General features: G+C 39.7%; 1 protein-coding gene across 12 annotated transcripts in view; it reads right to left on the reverse strand.

Moving 5' to 3' along the window:
* The window catches only part of EPB41L3 (erythrocyte membrane protein band 4.1 like 3), a 126132-nt gene that overhangs the window by 65727 nt on the left and 37478 nt on the right, over positions 1–22927 (reverse strand). Inside the window, exon 1 of one of the 12 annotated variants that reach the window (XM_035126104.2) lies at positions 21225–22730. The exons of the other annotated variants lie outside the window; for them this stretch is intronic. The gene's annotated coding sequence lies outside the window, so the exon portion shown is untranslated. Of the gene's footprint in view, positions 1–21224; positions 22731–22927 lie in introns of those variants that run through there. 12 annotated transcript variants of the gene reach the window in all.

Consider the following 22927-nt stretch of genomic DNA (forward strand, 5'->3'; position numbering starts at 1 on the left):
TTTGGGAGTTTATTAAAAGCATGCAGGATCTGCACGCCTGCCCAGCCAGCATGAGTTTACCTGTATATTTCATTTCCCCACAATACTATCACAAGCCCCTGAAATGAGCCTAAGATGTCTAGAATGCCTCAATATCCTATATTCTATGTGGATCATATTGAACTGTGCTAAAACATACAACGGGAAGCAAAATGTCTATATTTTAATAATATAGTAAATGGGACCCAAATTTTCAAGAAATATCCACATGGTTCAGTGATACAAGAATATAGAAAAGGCAACAGGGAGCAAAAAAACATACAATCTATGGGCAACTGCTTACATGTATTGTTTTTAAAGCGATATAAAATAAAAGCATTCAAACACAATTTACATTAATGGCAGCTCGGTCACTGGTGTAAATTCTGTAAACTCTTAGGCAACACAACTAACATTTAATCAAATCAATAGTTTTCAGCTATAAGAATTTAAGGATCTTATGACACCTATTTTCTGTTCATCATCATATTATGCTCATTAGTGCTGTCATATATTCAGTTTATTTTAAAATAATCAACAGTAAAATGCCAACAGAAACCAGAATGATGTGTCTTCAAGAGACTTAATGTATTTTTGCATTGGTTCTTTGTTCTACACATTGACTACTACAGCACACACAAAAATACCCTTACTTTATGCAAATGAGGTTATTTAAGCATTGCCTTTTAGTTTTGTTCATCTAGGTCAGGCATCCCCAAACTGCGGCCCTCCAGATGTTTTGGCCTACAGCTCCCATGATCCCTAGCTAACAGGACCAGTGGGCGGCGAAGATGGGAATTGTAGTCCAAAACATCTGGAGGGCCCAAGTTTGGGGATGCCTGATCTAGGTAGATATGTTTCCATGAATGTCTCTCTATGCTCAACATCTAAATGTGAATGAGACTGCCTCACACTTTTAAAATGGCTATCCTAAATTTAACATTATGCATACTAATGGGATTCAACTCCTAGGAGCCAAGGTCCTTTTTGTCTCCCCCCCATTGATTATTTTAGGGAGCTGCCTCCCCCCAAAGTTGATGGGCACTGCCATTCAAATGGTGTGCATTTGCCACATCTTGTGATGGATTACGTGGGGTGGGGCTTACATGCCCCTCCCCATATTGGATTCAAGTTGGAAACCCTGCTAGCAATTAGAAAAACAGTATGTAGCGAAGTGGACCGTTCACTAGGGGCTAAATTGCATGATACACTGGATCCACAATTGGACCTTCATTTTTCCCCCCTTCAAAGCATCCTTGATATTGAACCATGATATTGGGGAGAGGTTTTTAACAATTCCCTCTACACTGAATTATATCCTCACCAAGTGCTGTTAATTCCCTGTGGCAATGTGGCATGGGCAGTATAGACAACTAAATCCTCTCAGACCCTAATTTTTAAAAATTGACTCTGGCCACATAAGCACAGTGCCAACAGACCTGCAAAACACTCACGCCCAAATTAATGCATAACAAAAGTTGTTTCCTATGTATGATTAGCCTATGTTTTTTCAGGAATCCCTTTTTAAAAATCAGTGAAACCATTTGCGAAAAATGGGCATTTGAATAGAAGCCTTCGTTTCAAAACTGTAAATGCCATTCTTATTAACTTCAGGGCTTAAGTTTAAATTTGCAACTACTCAAACATTTCCCCTAAAAAATGAACTATGATCCCCTAAAAATGGAGTTTGTGAACCAAGAGTAAAAGGCAAAAGTAGGGCACAAAGACAGATGTTCTGTGCCATCAGGCATCCATCACAATGGTTGAACAGAAGATTAAATCTTATGTTATTTTCCACATTAAGGGGGAAAATCCTTTTGAGTTTAACCATGAACATTGGTCTCTCTTCAAAGTCATATAGCTTGACCCCGAAAACATCTTCCAGGTGCACCTTGATCAATTGCAGATGTTTCCAGGATTGAACTAGCAACTGCAACCACAATCAGTTTCAACTGAACACTGACTGGAGTAAGCAAAGTAAACAAACCCTAACTTTTAGTCATCAAAAGAACTGTTTAAAGAATTTCCTCCTCCCCCACAAATCATCCCTTTTTGTACCTACTGGATTATCCTAATTTATGTTCCAATTTAGTACACACACTACAATATGATCCTTGATATCTGCTTGCTTTCGTTTAAACTTTGCAACTGTTTGGAATAAAAAAATATTAAACTCCTGATAATACACTCGTCTTCAATTCATGGGTCAGATCCTGACTAATGGTGGGTATAATAGTAGCACTACTGTACTGCCATATGAATGCACAGATAGATAGATAGCACTACAAATCTTAAACACTGCTAATACAAACAAAATCTAAACCATTTCCATTTTTGTCTTGACTTCAAAAGCTTGTGGGATATGAGGGGATCTCCGATGCAAGACTAGCAGTTGTATAATTTATTAATAGGTTGAGAGTAAGTTCATGTCCATTAGACGAGCAAATTATACTTGTATCTATGAAATCTATTGGTCTCCACTGGAATCAAGTACATTAAAAGGAACTGCTTCTGCCAGCTTGTCACTTCTGGCAACATATGTACATTAAAATTAATAATCACTCACGGCACAAAAGAAATGGGGTATTTCTAGAAGTTAATTATATCTTTTGGGAAGTTTTTGTAAATACATGCATGAAAAGTCGAATAATGAAATGAGGACGACAGTAATTGCAAAGCATAACCCATCAGATAGTTGTTTCTATTCTCGTAACTCGCTCTTTTCATTTCTATTGGTGCATCTTAATTAAAACACGACGTACAACCAGTTTCTCCATTCTCCACTTATACTGCTTGTCTGATCCCACAACAGAGTTTGAGTGGGATTTACAGACAAAAGTGTGGCGATTCAAGCTGAACGACTTTGCGTACGCAGAGGTTATCTACATTGACATAAATTAACAGCAACACTATTATAGCAATTCAGCATTCTTTTTTAAACTGGGGGGTGGGAGGCAGTGTAAAAAAGCATTAAGCAGATAATGGCTTACAACAGTAAGAAATTAGGAACATAGGAAAGCTACCTTATGCCAATTCAGACCATTAGTTCATCTAGTCCAGTACTAATGACTACCTGCAGCATTTCATGTTTCGGACAGGATTGGGTAGTTTTCCACTCCACCCAAAGGTACCGGTAACTGAATCTGAAAATGTACCACTCCTTCCTAGAAATGCCAGGTATTGAACCTAGGAACTTCTGCATACAAAACAGATGTCCTTGCCCATAAATTACCATTGAGCACATAAAAATCTTAAAGTGGACAATTTCTAAGCACTTTATTTATTATTGTTGTTGTTTCAATTTATAACTCCTCCCTCCTCCCGAAGGAGCCCACCTGTATGTGCAATCCAAAATATTAACCTACCTGACTTGGATAATATTTGTGAAAGACAACCCTTTCCCCACACTTCCTTCATCTGCTGTGCAGATTTGGCCACAGTTGCTCTGAAATAATTACCGTGGGTACCTCATCTGGGCGACAATCCAGGAAATGGCTCAACACAAAGTCATGTAAAACTGTTCTAGTTAGCTGAAACACCAGTTTCTAGACAAAAGATCAAGACACAAAGGATGCTCTGGTGCTTGCATGGAAGTTCACTCATGCTGTCCTAAGTAGTTATTATTCTGGATCGGCATGATTATGAGCTCGCTGCTGCTGTAGAAGAATGTTTCAGGGATGGGAGCAGGATTCCTGAGCAAACCATCATTCAAAGCCTGTACCAATTGACTGAATGCTAGAGTTACAGCTAGAACAGGTTTTCCCGTAATTGTGTTTTCGACAGGATTAGGAGAAATGGAAGAAAACACAGTAATCTGAGCAAGGAAGTGAAACAACACACACACACACCATCCTGACTCCACATTTTACTATTTAGCATGCCATTGCTGGAAAACCTGTTTTAGCTGCAACCCTAAAGAGAGAACCAACAAGATCTGCTTATTAACTTCAATTATTTCAAGATATATATATATATTTCTAACTATGAACACAGTTAGTTGATTCCTTACAAGAAAAGGGTAGAACCTCTTTGCCACATTTTGTTTGGTCTTGGTTCATTCCGACCTCAGGAAACCCCTCTGGTGAATCCCTGTCCTGAATTTTAACTATACTTTGTGAAGTGCTTTCTTTGTCATGCCAAAGACTTTACCCTTAATGTCTCTTGTTGACCTGAGAGGAAATGGGAAAGTGGTGTTTGTGTGTTATTAGTATCTCAGGCTTCTGCATGAGTGAAATTTAGTCTACCATACAGGTAAGAGAAATATCCCTGCCCATTTTTCCCCTGCCCCCCACTGAAAGTGGAATGTGGCCCCTGGTAGATCCCCGTGAGGGAATGTGGCCCTCGGATTTATAACTCCCATCTTATAAAGTAATTCAGGGCAATTTTTATTTGGACTGCTCCTCAGAGATGCAAGCATAATGATGTTATTCAGAGACTATGGCACAATGCAAGTTATATCTTTTGGGGAGTCATTTACTGGTGCTAGTGCACAGTTTTGTCTTGAACAACAACAAAATACTGGTTGTAAATAAATACACACTGAATTTGGCTCTACTGAACATACATTTAAGCTCTGAAAATCATTCCATATAAACATGCTCCATGATTTCAGAAATGCCTTGGGGTTTTATCATGCTTAAGGCACATATGCCGGACATTACACTTTAGTCACACACCACACACATATTCTCTTTGCCTCTTGGGTCCTGCGGCAAACAGCTGTCATTAATATTCACCCCTTCTGCTAACACTTTCCTTAATCCCAGTAGGGCTTCCTAGCCTATAATTAAAATTTCCAGCTGCTGCACTGCTAGACAGAACCCAAATGGATCATTTGCTTTTAAAACATTCCCTCTTTGCTAGTCCAAGGATGAATTTGGAGAAACTTTTTTCACAGTGTCATGGTTCACTCTATTTCTTCCAACCTATGTCATGTATTAAGTGCTTCACATTCCCTAACATTAGATTCTGACATGAATGGGCAGCATTTTCAAACGTGCTACTACCCATTTCATGTTCAGGACTACTTAGTGAGAGTTGAAAATTCTGAATGCATGGATGCGATGTTAGTATCAGAGGAAGGGTTTTTGTTCAGTTAGGCTCAGGGAAACCTAAGCTAAGGCGTAACAATCGTAGTTAGGCAACCATCGTAGTTTAATGGCAATTTTAAAAACCAAAGTAGCAGAAACGCAATTAAAAGAGAGATGTATTATTTACATGCCAGAAATGTCAAATCTTTAAAAGGAACTAATCCATCCACAGAAATAACCTTCAAAAAATTAAGAAGGTACTAGGAAATTATTACTATCCAATTAATGAAAATTTTGATCTGCCTTCAAACAGGGAGGTGCAGCACATACAGCCTAACAACAACTGAGAAGCAGGATTTAAAAAACTATATAAGAAACTTCTTCAGCTTGAAGCCTGACAACCCTATCACCAAGTTACACCCCAAGTATTTCAGTGGAGGTCATCTGAAATGTCCCTGAACATCTCATCCAATTTCTCTCAGCATCTTCAAAACATGCAACCTGGCCTTGCAAATGAACACACACTCCCAAAGTGTTTACTAAACAGGGATTAAACTTCTACGTACATACATACATACATACATACATACATACATACATACATACATACATACATACTTCTACAAATCCTATGATTCATTCTGAATCAGAATATAACCAATTTTCAAAAAGGAAATCAAAGGCAGTTGTCCCACTACATAAGGTAGTACTGCTACAATAAATACCTTCTATTCTGCTTAGTGTATGTGTGGGGTTTTGTGTCAGCGTCACTTGTGTGGGAATACCTTTATGAACTCCATTCAAAGGAAAACTGGCAAGTGCCCACTAGCCATCTCAATAAAGCACTGCCCCAAATGCAGGAGGCACTGCTTAGCCTCCTGACAACAGCAGCATTCTAGGTCACTTACCCTTTTTGTCTCCCTCAAAATATTTAAAGTGACAACATGCCTTGGCTGTCCATTTTGAACTGCACAGCAGAGATAAAGAGCAAGTACTCCAGATACCTGAGATTTCATGTTGGAAGTGCTTAACAGTTTAAACTGAGATATTCTCCTCTTCTGAAACAGTCTTCTGTTTAAACAAGGGAAGAGGCCAAAGTATAAATTTAAATGGTGGTATCAAGCTGGTCTTCTTTCACTCATGGAAATGATTTTGATCAAGTTGATGCCTTTGCTAATGGAGGAGGAAAGGTCAGGGTTTTGCCAGCAATCCCCTTCCAAAAGCAGCTCTGAGGAGTTTGGGGGACCCTCCAAAACAGTAGAAAGTATTGTCGGAGCTTCAAGGTGAAGAGCAAACTGACACACCCTCCTCTTTCATTAGTGGAGGGGGGTCAGTGGATCAAAACTCTTCTGTAAATGCAAGGGCACAAGCTGGATTTCACCCACCAGCTGTGTTCCACCCACTGGAATTAACACTGCTAATTGACCCATATGTAGATTATGCTATTTTCTTTTTTAAAGGCTATCTCCATTTTGTATGTTTAATAACTAGACAGCCCTGGCAAAACATATATTCACATCTGCAGTGATTTTACTTCAAAACGACTGATCTGTTGTTTATTTTACGAGTTTACAGGATACTTAACTTCCCAATCATAAACATGCTAGGCTAAGAAAGTAGGTGGTTATCACCAGGTTTACCAACAGCTGCGTAAGCAAAACCTTCAACAAGTGGTATAAAGGCATATAATTCGATCCAAGTGGCTGGATTAAAGACTTTCTGATAGATCGGACACAAACAGTGACGATTGGACAAGTAACATCTAATTCCTTAAAAATCAGCACTAGCACACCACAGGGATGTGTGCTAAGTCCCTACCTGTATTCATTGTATACATACGATTGTGTATCATCTGACCCATCTACTGAAATTATTAAGTTTAAAGATGATACCACCATAATGGGTTTAATAACAGGTGGAGACGAATCAGGGAATCCGCTGGATGACATCGCAGAAGACCATTGCCTCAGGAGAGTGAGGAAAATTCTTAGGGATGATTCATACCCTGGCCAGCACTTTCTTGATCTCCTGCCCTTGGGCAGAAGATATAGAAGCATGATTAGTCGCACCAACAGGGTAAAGAAGAGCTTCTATCAGTGGACTGTTAGGCTGCTGAATGAAAAGAGAACAACAGGACAACAAGCAAGGGGAATTAGACTAAGAGAGTTGAGTGGGGGGGGGGCTCAAGTAATCTCACTGTTTAAAAGTTGTGCAAAACTGACAATAAAGTATTTCAATTCCATTTCAATATATATCACTGGATGAGAGTTAAAAATGTAAGGGATTCTAACTGAGAATTTGCATTAAGTGCAGCTATAGCTATACCCCAGCTTCAGCATGACACATCCATAACATAAAATGTGAGACATCCCTACATCAAAGGACACGCCACTTCACCCTTACTCTAATTAATACCATGCCGCAGGCTTGAAGAAAGAAATGGCACACTACAGCAACTGCTGTTTAGGATGGCATGTGCATTGCAGGTGTTTAAAAAGGTATGCCTGTGTGAAATGTTTACAGCTCGAAATTTAAGCAAGTAAAAGATGTAATTTGGTAAAATACGTAATTTTTTGTTAGCTGTTGTAGATTTGGTCATAGTTCAGACTGGAAAATGTTCATGCACATTAATAAAAATATGTATCTTTTCTGGTGGCACAAGATTAGACCATGATAAACATGTTCATTCAGATTAGCTGATTATATAAACAAACCACTCCTTTTGGGTGCCTTTTTATTGTTTTCAGTTTTATTTTTAATATTGGGGGGGGGGCTTAAAAGCTGGAGTCTGCCTGGGCCTCTCTGCAAGGGCCTCAGTGTGTGTGTGTATAAAGACCTGGTGAAAGAAAAACAATAAAACGGAGGAGAGCAGTACAGTTTCTGCTGTGCAGCAACAGTTATGTTTCTAAGAACAATAAGGGGCTGAGGATAACAATTTCTTCTGCACAAGGGATAATTAAAGAGAAAATAAAAATAAGTAGGAACTTAACACAAGAATGGGCAACAATACCGCTTTGACAGAGCTGTACTTGATGCAGGAGCTAATAGGCTCCTTGAACCAGCTGTGTGCAAATTACAATGTCATTAACTGAACACAATTTACAGCCAAGAATATATAAATGCTCTTAAAAATGTATTCCACCCCAATAAAAGGAGAGTACATTGTTCTGATACTTCCTAAAAATTCACTTCTACTCAAAGTTGTTCCTACAACAGCGATTCATGCACAAACTTCTCTCACATCCTGTTGTCATATTTATTATTTCATATCACACAACTATCTCTCTCTACAATTGTAGCTCTCAGTAGTTTCCCAGATATTATTAAAATTAGATGGCCTATACAGAATGACTTAAGAATGCTCCCTTACATCCACAAGAACCTTCTGTGCCTCTTGTATCAACATGACTAAAAACTTAAAATGAGCCTTTTACTTGCTTCAACTAGTATTATTGGGACTTGCACACACTACCAGATTTGCATGAAGTCACTACAGCCAATACAAGAATTTGAATATTGTTTGTTAACAAGAACTCAGTCTTTCCTTCCAATCTTTCAATGGAATGTATTAAAAATGGGACCTAGACCATTCCAATGTCACTCATGTATGTTACCGTACCTGTCTCCTTTTGAATGATAATGTCAGCGTTTCTCAACCGCTGTTCCGCGGCACACTAGTGTGCCGCGAGATGCTGGCTGGTGTGCCGCGACGTGCCGCGACGAGAAGGGCGATTTGCATTGTCACGTGCCTGGCGGCTGCCAATAAACAACACTGACCCGCCGGAAAGGAAGCCGGCCGGGTCACGACGCAGGGCGAGCGCAGCTCTCAACAGCCACCACCACGGGAGGGTGGTTTTAGACAAACTTAAAGAAGCTGGCTGGATGAGCTCAACCTGAAACTTGCTGAGCAAAGGATTGTGCTGGCAGAGAAATCAGCGGCTTGTGAAGCCTTATTACAGGAGATTGCAACCAACACAGCAATTGGCAAGTGTTTCTTACAGTCATAATTATATAGTCAATATAGGGCGGCACAGAGTTAATTTTTTAAACTTTTTTAATGGTGGTGTGCCTCGTGATTTTTTTCATGGAACAAGTGTGCCTTGGCCCAAAAAAGGTTGAGAAACACTGGATAATGTGGGTGAAAGTTTTATCAAACTTCTCTGTTCTGCAACAATAATTAACAGTGTATGGATAGTAAAGGGAAATGGAGAAGCGTACACTTGGAGATATACAGTGTACATGAACATTTCAAAAGGTTGTATTACTTCCTTGGCTTAGGCTGAAGCAACTACAGCTTTTATAAGTTTTTCCTGTGTTGACAGAGAAACAATTTTTATTTTATTTTTAGTGCTGCAGATGGCATTAATCTCTATCATTCCCTATCATTGAATCTAGATGTGGTAGTGCAATTGATGGGAATTGGGAGCCCAACAAGATCTAGACTCTATGGAGCCACGTTCCCTATTCCTTGTGCTCTACTGTAGCAAATGCCTGCTCTCAAGATACAGTAACTCCTGGTACTAAAGTTTCTGAAATGCTGATATTTAGTAGGCTCAAACCATTAAACTTAGAAATGATTACACTTCCAGTTCTCCTTTTATGATATAAAAATGCAATAAAATCTCTCAGTTTACCACAGTAGCATACTAAAATTGCATTCCATTTTTTTAAAGAATATAAAATTTGAGAAGCACAGGTTTGCCCTGTGTTCCCTATAAATCATGCTTATAACACTGAATATTGGTATATACAGTATATTATTATCATTATTATTATTATTATATTACAGTTGCTCAAATAAATATCTATAGTTTTATTACAAAGTCAGCAAAAATAGTAAACTCTATTATAAAAACTTCAACAAGATAGAGAAATACAAATGTAAAAGTTTACTAAATTTTGGATGCAAGTTGTAGTGCTTTAGATCAACAATCATTGGATTGTGCCATTCTTCTTTACTAAAGCTTATTTTCATCATTTTTGACAAAACAGATTTACCGACCTACACACAAAATCTAAACCATTAAGTTCAAAAGAACTGGAAATCCTGTTCTCTACTGACTGCACTCTCAGTCTGTTGCAGTAGAGAGAATTATTCACATTGCTCATACTGCTGCTCCAACAAAGTAATCAAAAACAGCAATGTGCTGGCACCAAACTAAAAGGCCCTTATAATTGTCATGTTTCAAATTCCATTTAGTCAGCCCCTAGCAAAGAGGCTGCAAAACTCTTTAATAAATCATAAAACCAGAGGGGGGAAATTAGGTCATCTTGTCCATCCCCCAACATTTTAAACTTGCATTCTCCATTGTACCACTGAATACTCGGTCAACTTGTAAATGATTCAAGTGATGGGATTTTTACTGGCCCTCTGGAAGAACTGCTCTATAGTCCATGAGTGAGCTCTTTCCTGATAACACTGTATCCACCTATTTACCCGTTTTAGTGGATGACATTTCTATTCTATTCTATTCTATTGTCATATTATTATCATTACTATTTTCACTTTTTTATAATTTAGCAAAAGACTTTGCATTGTTTACTGATCCCCACCACCACAAAAACCTTACCACTACTTAAGAAACATTCTGTAACCCATTGTAATTTGCTGCTATCTATGTAATTTAGGGTCACAAATGAATGAAAATACATTACCTACAAAGTTCTGAATTGGAGTGTGATTATTATTTCATTTATTTAGTAGATTTATATCTCACTTTTCAACTGGAGCCCTTGAAACAGCTATCAAGCATTCATAAAACACAACACATGCTCAAGAAACAGAACAAAAAACAACCATGCCCCCTGAGGCAGAAACCAGCTTCAAATATTCCTTCCTGCAGGGTAGTTGCTAAACATTAAACATTAGCTCTTATGATGGTCAGCCCAACTGGAACAGACCCTGTCTAACTCCCTCACTGTCTTCTTCCTTTCCACAGGGCACTTGGTGTCAGTTGGCTCTCTGGTAGCAAGCCTTGACATTGCTTTGATATTAGCAAAAGCAGATTGTTTCCTGAGCAGCAATATTGGATTGGGAGTGGATGGAGAGTACACTGGAAAACAAAATAGGTGACCAAAAAAGCAGTGCTACCAAAGAGATGAAAACAATGTTAATATTCGTATTTATTTATAAAAGTATTTATATTCTGCCATCTCAGAAAATATCAGGGTGATGTACAACAACATGTATACAAATCATAAAACACCATTAAAAACCGTGCAAAATAATCATTAAAATGTCTGGGTAATTGAAAATATTTTAAACAACTGCTTAGGCCTGTCAGCACAAAAAGGTCTTCAAGAGATGCCTGAAAGTCAAAAGCAAGGGTGCCTGCCGAACCTCTGCAGCAAGAGTGTTCCACAGCATGGACAAGTGACACCAAATCCCCAACTTCTATTGGGCCTCTGTATCTAAGCAAACAACCATCAGTGACCATCTGGATGATCTCAGTAACTAAGCTGAGATATAAAGACTCAGGCAGTCCTTACGTTATCCTGGATCCAAGAGGTTCAGGGCTTTGTATATCAACACATGAGCTTTGAACCTGACCCAGTATCGTATGGGCCTGCAGTGCAGACCTTCTATCAGAGGTATCCCATAATGTTGGAGGTCTGGCCCCATCGGCAGCCTAGACACTGACTTACACACTAGCTGGAGCTTCCAGACCAGGCCCAAGGGCAGACCACATAAAATAAACATGTATTGCATACAGATTATCAAAGTCCTAAATTATCATAAAGGACACGTAGAATGCAGACTTCATGCTTGTTAGCTTTTTTTCCAGTTTTTACACATCTTAACCAAACAGATACAAATGTGGAAGTACTTGTCGTATAATATTTAATGTACAATTCTTCCTAATATCCAACCATTGTAATTTTCCACCACACATGCGTGTAATGGTCCTGTTTTGAATAGAATCATAGGATTGCAGAATTGAAATGGACCATGAGGGTCATCTAATCCAGCAGAAATTTTTTGTCCATTGTGGGGCTTAAACCCACGACCCTGAAATTAAGTGTCTCATGCTCTACCGACTGAATACATTTCTACAATTGCAAAATTGAAAGTGAACAAATTTCTTACATCAACCCTTGTGTGAAAGCATGCTACTTCTTGTTCATTCCAAACTGACTGCCCTTCAATTTCAAAGCAATTAGCTAAATCCTGGCTTTTGCAGTGTGAAACACTATGAGACAAGAGCTATCTTTCCACACACCATTACTGATCTTATCTGCTAGTGCTATTATATTCTCTCTTCAGTCAACTCTCTGCTAAGCTGAAGAAACAATCACTATTTGTTACATTAGCAGGTCCACACCTCCTGTTATCTGTTTGACCTCCTCTGTAACTGTTCACATTCTAACATACCGGTACTCTTTAGTCAAAATAATTTTATTCGAGAGCCTACAAATATCAGTATTAAAATAGTGCCTGTCCTCAGGCTTACAACCTAAAAAAAAAACACACATAAGGAAAAAATAAAATGAGAGGGAATAGGAAAAAGCAAGCTCAAGTTCTCAGGATTTGCCCAGAGAAAAGGCGCAAGATTTGCAAAAAGAGGATTTTTCTAAAGAAAGAATACAAGAATTACAGGAAAAGGTTTTGTCCAAAGAAAGGGCGCAAGATGATAAAAGGTCACATGAACTGAGCCATGGAAAAATTGAAAATCAAGAAAACAAAGATGGACTACAGGAGTCAGAAGCGGATAAAGAACAGCATCAGATTTGGAATACCTCTTGGAAAGAGGGGAAAATGCAAGACCTACAGGAGAGACAGAACACCCATAAGAAAAATGGACTGCAAAGAAGAAAAGAATATTGGGGAGGGGGAGACAGAGGGGGTTTGGATTTTGAAACAGGTTAGGAAGGGGGTGGGATGAAGGAGGATTGAATATTTAAATATTCAGGATAGACAAAAAGGACTGAAAACTGGACTGATGACTTTGGAACTTACTGGACTGGAAGGGAAAGGCCGAGATCAGGGGAGGGAGGGGAAAAATCATGATATTTAAAATTTGTTAATGTAAAAAAGGAAAAAAAGAGGTTATAAAAATATGAAGGTTGGTTCTTTGGAGGATAAAAAATAGGCAGGTCAAGAAAAGTAATTGATTAGAGTTAATTATGAAAGGATTCGGAAATATTAAATCTAGAATGTGTAAAGAGGATTTAAAAATTGGGATAGTTTTTACAATATAAGGTGAGAATTTTTTTGCAATTAGAATGGGAATAAGAATAAGAATACTGCTAAATAAGAATTGAAAATGGAAATTGGGGCAGGGGGGAGGTTGGGGAGGCCCACACAATGATTATAGAAATAGAAATAATAATGATGTTTTTTCCCCCTCCTTTTTTCTTCTCTTTTTTCTCTTCTCTTTTTAGGGGGGTCATTTTTGGGGTTTTTTCCTTTTTCCTTTTTTTTTGTTTGGATAAATGGTTGGATGGACACCCCCCCCCTGTTTCCACCCTTGGAGCCTCTTGGTGGCAGGGGGGGCCCTCGGGGGTGGAGGGGAGGGGTGGGGAGAAATTCAATCATAAAATGAAACACTGCCGACTGCCTGCCTTTCGGGGGACCCTCTGGTGGGAGGAGAGGGTTCTGGGAGGGTGGACAGAAGTCAGTGGAAAATATGCTATGTATTTTTATGTTTGTTCTTTTTATAATATAAAATCAATAAAATATATATAAAAAATTAAAAGCAAGCTCAAGTTCTTAAAGTTAAAATTAGATATAACAAGAATTTTAAATTATATTTTAATATCTCTATTCTGTATCTCATATTTATAATTTATTTTTATTTAAAAATATATTTATCTTCTTGAAATTATATCTAAACAGCTGGAGAAATGAAGTACATGTAATAAAATTCATTTGCACACAAAACGTCAGTATTGGGAACAGCAGAATATTATTTCTCTTCTTGGGTTGCACTGCTAAATGATCTTGAGTGGTTGTATCACTCACTGCTTTCTTTTTTCTCCTCTCTCCCAGCATCTATTTTTATCATGCATCTCTTCAATGCAGGTACCACTGTGTATGATATTTATAGACTCTTATGCATTAGAGACTCCACAGAAGAGGATGAGAAACAGAACCGTAATTTCAAAAGGACTTGCTGTTCAGAAGTACCATCAAAACTGGTAACTACTCATATTCTGATTAACACAGGTTTTGGCTTCAACTTAGATTGCCTTTAAATAAATATGAACTGCTTATATAGGCATGAATTCAATCACCAGATACTGATCCTGAGTCTGAAAGTAGAGCTATATACACTGGAGGAAAGAGCTTGGATTTTGGCCATGCCTTCAGACCCCAAATAAAATATTTACGGGGGCCCTGGGGTCCCCAAATTTGATAAGTGGTGCCATTCAAATGGTGCGTGCGCACCACATATTGTGATCAATTATGTGGGGTGGGGCTTACCAGCCCCTTCTATTTTATGTAAGTTGGCACCCCTGCACACAATTACCTCCATGGTGCAATGGTGTTTGAGACTGTGTGTTGAAATCCACTCACAGAAGGATAAACGAGGCCCTTTGTGTAGCGATACATTAAGGAAATGGGCTGATGCTATGACATAGCACCCGAGGAGTGGTCCGCAGCAACCAGCATGGCCCTAATGATGTCACTGGCCCATACTGGGTATTGCTAGACACTTCTTGAGTACTAAACTAGAGGCATCAGCACGACAGTATTCAAGCCACAGATGTTCCTCCTACTCTGATGTCCTGAATGGTGGTGTTATATTTTACAAAGTGAGAAAACTGCTCTCTTTAGGCTTTAATCTAGGCTTTATTTAGTCCTAAACCAAAACTAATCAGAGTCATGCTTCTTCCACCATATATAAAAGAGTTCAAAGCTACCACAGATGAATAGCAGATTCTTTTTAATAAGTGTTCTGACCTGAACTATATTTCTGTTATCACACACATGATGCAGTTCAGAGAAGCATACTTCTACCACTGCTAATCCCTAACCATTCAGGAAAGAACAAATCTATATAAATAGATAAAAGGAACTTACAAGTGTCTCTCATACCTCCTTTTGCCCCCATTCAAAATTACCTGCTCGTCCAGATTTTTAAAAATCTCCTAACATCCAGTGTTTGAGGGAAAAGGTCAATTGAATGCCAACCTAGCTAAGCAATGTTTCAATACTTCAGTTTCAATTTGCAAAGGGTTTTGTAACATGTGTTTGAGAAACTAAGAGCGCAATAAAAATGGGGACACACACCCAACATGCTTCCATGTGCTGTAAAGATCTTGTTTGAAAAGGTTACAAAAGAAAAGTCCATGGGAAAGATGAAGAAGTCAGACAAAAAATAGATATTTTTTATTCCAATATTAAATCTGAACTAGTAACATTACCTTTCCTTCAGTTTCCCTGTGACAAAAGAAATCTGCCATAAAAAAAACAGCTCCCAATGGGCTATACATCCAACACTTATAAGAGGAGACCCACTGATTTCAGTGAGTCTACTCTCAGTATGACTTAGTTGGATATCACCCAAAGAGTTTAACCTGCCATACCAATTACATTACATAAATACACACACTCTCTCTCACACACACATGCAGGAGCTGCTAATGAGCATAACTATTGGCCATTGTACAAATTTGCTACAGCTCATGAAGAATATGCATTCTACTAATTTCTTAGTCAACATACATATTCTCCAACAGGCGTTTGGTATAGTTAATATCTCAACATTTTATGAATTCTCTGGCCATTGTGCAAATGCCCCAACAGAAGTTGGTGAATGTGCCTATCTCAGCTTCATTTTTACATTCTCTAGGCAATAGTGCCCATTCTCCAGAAATTATGCATATATGCCCTTGGTTTCTATCCCTAGTTGAAAATTGGGCAAATCATTGCCCGCAAGCTGCAAGCAGCCTGCAGTTGAGAAGATATAAACATTGGCCAAAGCCTCTTGGAAAATATGCATACTGACTGGGAAATGAGTACAATTCTTTCTTCAGGGACATACGTGCACATTCTCCACAAACTGTGAATGTACGCAATGGCCAGTTGCTATGTGCGTTGGCTGTTCACCTCATATTCCCCCTAACATATGTACAAATCACCTGGGAACAGACTTTACATGATTTATCTTCTGTGGAGAATACTACATTCTAGTTTAAATTTGCAGTCATCATAGAAACTTTACCTCAGAGCAGATACACATATTTTAGATTTACAGTGTGATATTAAGATTGTGGGTTTTTTTGTTTTTGTTTTTTTAAAAAAATCTAACTTCACTGTTACTTGCTCCTTAATAAATGTGCTTAAGATTGTAGCTTTAAGATGCAATCCTTATATGGATTTGCTTGGAAACAAGTCTCACTGCAGTCAGCAGGGCCGGCTCTAGGGGTAGGCTGGGTGGCGCGGGGCGCCAGGGCGCCGGAGCGATCTCCGTACATGCTTGAGACAGCCCTGGCAGTCAGTGAGCACTACTTGCAGTAAGTGTATATAGATGGCACCTGCAAATTTTACCATTTTGTTTTACATTTGTCATTGTCGTCTCTGCCATATCTTTTTGTATCCATTCATGGTTGCCAATCCCATTAGCATCTGTATTACTTTTCATGTGGAATTCTCAAACCTAAAAGACAGGTTGTTCATCTCATTTCACTTTATACATAGCAAGGCCAGAGAAACAATGGTCATATCAAAAACTAGTTTTCTTTCAGATACTGTCAGTCATGCTATATATTTTGTTGATATTTCATGTGGTTAGTTAGGAGATTTCATCTTTCTCAAGACGCCAAGTTGTATATTCATCTCAAATCTCAGATCAAATACAACTTCAATCTATAACTAGAAATATTGTCCAACACACTAGGAAAGTTAATCTTTTGCTGGATGTGATGCTCTTTATCAGCCAGAAATTTTCTTATGACTTTCAGTGCAAGCCTATTCATTGCTATTCAGTTGGATGTGCCCTTGAGGTCAATAGGATTTACCTCCCAACAAATATGCATAGGATTACACATACAGTATTTGCAAACCTCAAGAGACAGGGTAGGCTCAGGATCAATCTGATTTTGTTAGTACACAAAAAGTTAAATTATAAACTTTGCTGAAACTATATGTAATTTGTAAGGAGACAGTGAATGGTCAGAGACAAAGTATCTTGAGACAACTAAATTTTAGTTTCTCAGAAATCCAACAGATTACATTTCTCTAGAGCAGGCATAGGCAACCTTGGCTCTCCAGATGTTTTGGAACTATGACTCCCATGATCCCTAGCTAACAGACCCAGTGGTCAGGGATCATGGGAGTTGTAGTTCCAAAACCTCTGGAGAGCCAAGGTGGCCTATGCCTGCTCTAGAGGTCACTCTGCCCCCATGCCTATAGTGACAACATGGTAGGAGACAGAACAAAAAGCCTGCAGAATCTCCCTTGCGAAAGCTATTCAGGTGTGCCAGACTCTCCCTTCCTACACTCTACTCTGTTTCTCCTCTTGGAGGACTAGAGAAAACAGAAAGTTTTAAATTTTTTTTACCAATAATAACCACAAAGGTCATCTTCAGACCTTATGTCCACAAACAAACCAAAAGATGCTGTGTTAAGTTTTATGTCTTTGGACCATAGGAGTACCCAATATCTTGTGATACCAGTTATTTTGTTCATTGAATGAAGAAATAAATTCAGTAAGATTTATTTTGGTTACAGCTTTGTGAAATCAGACCTCATATTTCTCAAAAATTAGTCTAAAGATAGGAAGACATTAAGCATATTTCATAAATAATTCAGCATTTCTATTGGGTAAGTAAAAGGTTAAAAACAATAATGAAACCTATTTTATTAACAATAGCAATATTAACAATAGCAGGCATGTTTTAAGGAGTCAATTTAACTACTAAAAATCTAAAGTCTGGAGAAGAGCAATCATTAGCTGCTTGTTATAGAAATTAATTTTAGTTAGCATTTCTCTCAATATCCCTCCTAGCATTTACAGTCATCAAAATGGAATGTTTCCCACTCTGGGATGCTTCCAACAAAAATATAGAAAATATTAAGAAACATCCTAATTTTTAACCACACAGCCACACACGGCTTTGATAAAACTTCTGTTACAACACAACCAGAATTTGAAACATAGTTGCTATTTTTGGGCCACACTGCTCAAAAGACTTTTGGATTCCTGAAATCTGTTCTGATTGTGCAGATAAAATGGTACAGATAGAATTCTACAGGATATGGATCCCAGGCATGCACTTCCAGATGGTGACGTCAGGCTCCATCCTGGCACCCAGGCATCTTCACTTGGTTGCAAGTGGTCAATAGCCAGGTGCAAAATGTGCCTGGCGAATTTCGATTGCTGGGTAAAAGCAATCCATCAATCTAATACATTCTGGTGAAATAAGGGTATCCCAGTTCTAGACACAGATGGAATGTACCGGTAACCATATTTACAAAGTTGTATGGTTGTTTCTGGTTGTAGAAAAATAAAATAATTTATGTGCGCAGTCACATGGCATCTTGCTTTACTTGTTCATGATTGCTTTCAGAAACAATTGGAATGAATTATTTCTCTCTTTTGTTAAACTTAAGGCACTAGCCTGATCACCTACACATGAAATCATATTGACATGAGTTCACTTGATTTAACTGGAGTTGTTGCACAACACAATCTGCAATGTATTTCAAAAACAACTGATTCACTACTACTAATAATAATACGAATAGCAATTTATTATACCCCTGCCATCTGACTGGGTTGTCCCAGCCACTCTGGGATGCTTCCAACAAAAATATATAAAATATTAAGAAACATCCTAATTTTTAACCACACAGCCACACACAGCTTTGATAAAACTTCTGTTACAACACAACCAGAATTTGAAACATACTGTAATTTCTTCCTATCTCAGCACTTCTTACTTATTTACTTATAATACAGTATAGTGCATTCACCTGAACCATATAATCTTGTAAGTGTATTTTGTCCCATCAATGGTCTTCACAGACAACCTCCTCATCTTAATAATGTTGCGGATACATTAATATTAAAAGAAATACATTCATGTATGTTGCTGCACATCTATTCTTCAAGGACAGCTTTGCTGACTCAACCCATTACCAATCCACACTCCTTAACAACGAATGAAATTTTCATAACTATAATTTGGGGAATAAAATTATAAGTACATGGGCAATGAACACCGCTTTGACCTTTTGTCTTCATCTCAGCTTGTTTTATTTGCAAACACATATGCAAGCACAAACTCTGCATTCATCTCTCCTAGCCCCTTCAAATGAATGGCCAACAGGGAAACAGTAGTCACATCTATTCAGCATTATGTACTGTATTATGATAAAATATGGCTCAGACAGACTGTCTCACTGCCCCACCCTCATTTCCTTGAGCCAAAGTGATGTCATGGTCAAAGCAGCAATAGGGACTCCATTGCTACAATTCTAGAGATTTCTGTGTCTCCACCCTCTTTTCCTATAACATTAGACTATAGCAGCAGTTAAGGTCCGCTCAAAGTTAGCTTACAACATGGCAGACATTTCCTGCAATAACAGATAGTTTTATAAATCATCCACTGGCCTCATGAGGGGCTAGTTCAAAAACAAAGTGAAATGAGTGTTGGTGGCATTAATATAATTAACGACAAAACATTTATTCCCCCCATGCCAAAATGTATTTAAGGTGATGTGCTGTTTCTACCCATGGACCACTGCTATTACCAGGATACTGACCGCATTAGGTTGCAACCATGCTGCCAGCCACACTGTCAAGTGGAAACTAGAAAAATAAACTTGTATCAGTTTTGTTTCAGGGTAGGTTGTCTCTATATCCTGATGTATCAATTTTACTTCCACTCTAGTGCTCCAGTTCAATTCAGTGGTTATTAAGATCATGATTAGGACTGACATCTTAAATACATTTAACTGGGAGTATGTCCCATTAAACCAACTAGGCTTACTTTTTCATGGAATGTAAAAGGCTGCTCTGTAATATCACTACTAGCAGAGTACCAATATCACACTGAAATGCTATGATACATTTTAAATGAAGGAATCTGGGGCAGTTGAGTTTGCAGAACATAGTATTTCCCCTTTACCCTCTGTAAAACAGAGCAACATAGAACAATAGAATGACAGGTGTTAAAAGTGCATTTTTAAACATTAAAAACCACCAGTTAAGTTTGATAACTGAAGTATAAAATGGGAACCAGCAACTAATCTTATACATTTTTGCTCAGAAATTAGTTCCAAGTGTACTTCAATGAGACTTAGTAGATCAGGCTGCCTACATGAACACACCTTTATTCATCCTAGTCCTCTTTTTAAAAATGTCTATTTTAAGTAACAACTGAATATGAAACTTCTCTAGGGTAAAGTCAAAGCTACTTTTTCCAGAACTAGAATAAATGTGCTCTCAGTTGCAATGAAACTGATGTGAAGAGGACTAAATTAGTCCTCTGAATACAAATTTAAGCTATATTAACTATACATCAGCTAAAATCACTATTCAAGCAACACTAAACATGTTTTATAGGTAATGAAGCAACCTACAAAAAAATCGCATATGTAACTTTTAAAAATTATTGAAATACTTTTAAAGCATTTTAAAATAAAATCCAGCCCAGTTGATATTTTTTTAACGTCTTTTAACAAGAACAAGCTTCCTTGCAAGTTTCGACCACATGCTCAAAGATAGGACATGAAACCAGTTTTAAATGCTGTACAAAGTTTGATAACTGAACCACACCCTTTAAAAACCAGCCCTTCTCTCTACTTGCTACTACACTATGCATTACACCGGCCTCAAACCCTTGGCATCAAGAGGATCTTCATCATCACAGGCTTTAGAATTCACCACACTTTGCGGTCAGGTAAGCGATGATGATCAGCTACCGTACTGAGTCATTCTTTCAAAGTAGTACTTAGGAACTGGGAAAGTAACACTTCCAACCCTAGTTACAGGTAGGTAGCCCTGCTGGTCTGCCGTAGTCGAAACAAACAAACAAAAATTCCTTCCAGTAGCAGCTTAGAGACCAACTAAGTTTGTCATTGGTATGAGCTTTCGTGTGCATGCACACTTCCTTCAGATACCAACCCTAACCCGCGGTTTAAGCGCCCCGCTTGATTCCCAACTCAACTAGCCCTCTCCGAGCGCCTCTCTTTTTCCTCCCCCATCGCACACGCCTGATTAATACCAGCTGTTTCCCTCGATCTTTCCGTTTAAGCTCGCAGCAGCAGCTTCTTCTTCTTCCCCAACTTTAAGCTCAACTCTGCAGCCGAGAGACATGCAGCCATAGGGAACCTTGGGATTGGGAATGCAAAAGAGAGAGAGAGCAGGAGGAGTCAGCGCTTCCACTGCAGAGGTCCAGAGCTACAATTTACTATATAACCACACCCACCGCATTGCAGAAGCCACGAGCTGGGGAGAGGCGAAGTGGGGAAGGAGGGAGGGGAAAGAAGGAACAAGCAGGAACCCACGGGCGAGGCGGGGCGAGACATAGCAGGATGCCAAGGCCAGTTCCCAGGCACGGGCTGAGGGCGAATGCTTCTTTCCCCGTGCCTGCAGCAGACTCTGCAAAGGAGTTAACCGCCCAAAGCTGAAGGAGGCCCAGCTGGTAAGCAAGGAAAAGGGATGCACGATGTTGTGCTCAGCAAAAAGTCTGTCGAGAAGGAGACCTGCTACATCAGACCACATGGCGTTGAAAGGGAGGGGAATGGTGCCACTTCCCCCTCTTTGGGACACCATCCTGCTACTGATGCGAAAACTGTCTCTAAGGTGCTACTGGAAGGATTTTTTAAATTTTGTTTTCACCACCGCCGAAGTTTAGATAAGTTTTTTGGGGGGTGTATTGAGGGTGTTTATTTATTTACTTCACATCACATCCACGTCCCTCCACCTTTCAGCTCCCTAACGTAACTCAGTAAAAGAGTACCACAGCCAGGAAGGTCAATATTGCCATACTGGAAGAAATGGAAACGGCCAGTCACGGTGGGCGAAGGCGGCAACCTCGAGAAGATGCCCACGGCTGCAGCTGGGCACCAAGGAATGGCTTAGTGGGGGCGGCAGGGATGACAAGCAGGGCCATCCCATTTCCTAGGAGTTAAATGAAAGGCTGTGCAGAAAGGTGGCAAGGCCACGAAGCCCCATGGAAAGGCACCATCTGGCTGGCCACTGGGACAGCCCGATGCTGGATACTAGATGGGCCTCTGGCCTGATCCAGCTGCGCGCTTCTTAGGACTGGCACTGCTGAGGAAGGTAAGCAAGGCAGCCCCAAGCAGTCAGCTCTCACCGTGAAACGGAAGGGCAGCGCAGGCAGGAAGGACAAAAGCTTCTTGGTACCTGGGCTCGGTCTGTGCAGGTTTTTCGAGCCCGATGCAAGCGCCCTTCTCCGCCAACTCACGGCAACCCTTCTCGCTCGTCTCAAGCCCAGACGACAGCGCCCCAGACTCCCTTCTTCCAGAATTCCTAAGCCCCAGGCAACTCCGGAGGGGGAGGCACTGCAGAGCCACAGCCACCCCGTCGCAGCAAAGTCAACTCACGCGCAGATTGCAAGTGCTGCCCGTTCGCTCCATCATGCTCCACCCACGCGCGCACCGAGCCCCCGGCCATTCCGCCGGCGCCCGGCTGCAGCCTAGGCATACCTTTCCCCGGCTTCCAAGGCAAACCGTGCCTTCCCGACTTAAGCCCCTTGGCCATTCCCCGTTACTGCTTTATTCTGCTGCCTCCCCCCCACCCAGCGCCCTTCCTCCCACCCCCATTCATTTCCCTAAGTCAGCAGGGAGACCTTGGCCGGCGCGAGCAAATGCAGCAGGCAGCGAGTTCCCCGCCTAACTCAGATTTCCGGCGCATATAGCTCCAAGCTCCTCAAACCAGGGGGGACCACCAGAGGCCAAGGCC

The sequence above is a fragment of the Zootoca vivipara genome, chromosome 8 (assembly GCF_963506605.1).
Source record: "Zootoca vivipara chromosome 8, rZooViv1.1, whole genome shotgun sequence".
Lineage (NCBI taxonomy): Eukaryota > Metazoa > Chordata > Lepidosauria > Squamata > Lacertidae > Zootoca > Zootoca vivipara.